The sequence below is a fragment of the Penaeus monodon genome, chromosome 30 (assembly GCF_015228065.2).
Source record: "Penaeus monodon isolate SGIC_2016 chromosome 30, NSTDA_Pmon_1, whole genome shotgun sequence".
NCBI classification, from domain to species: Eukaryota; Metazoa; Arthropoda; class Malacostraca; order Decapoda; family Penaeidae; genus Penaeus; species Penaeus monodon.
The window spans coordinates 33,701,344-33,701,602 of NC_051415.1; the positions used below are offsets into that span (position 1 = coordinate 33,701,344).

General features: G+C 50.6%; 1 protein-coding gene across 1 annotated transcript in view; it reads left to right on the forward strand.

Moving 5' to 3' along the window:
- The window catches only part of LOC119592431 (proline-rich receptor-like protein kinase PERK14), a 185,497-nt gene that overhangs the window by 18,849 nt on the left and 166,389 nt on the right, over positions 1–259 (forward strand). The window lies entirely within an intron of this gene.

Here is a 259-nt window from a genome sequence, read left to right on the forward strand (position 1 = left end):
CACGCCCACAGAAGTCACAAATGAAGTCACAACACTTAAAACCCTTCGATTTGAACCTCATCATGAACGCCCGCACACATTAACGCCTCCAGAGTGCGTGGGAGAAAAAAAAAATGTTCGCGTTTATTGCATGCAAATTTCGACGCCCCAATCCGAAGCGTATCAAAAAGGAATGTTAATTGGGGAAAATGCAGATTGGATTGAGGTGCTGGGTGGCCCGCTAGTGGCCCGCTAGTGGCCCGCTAGTGGCCGCCCGGGA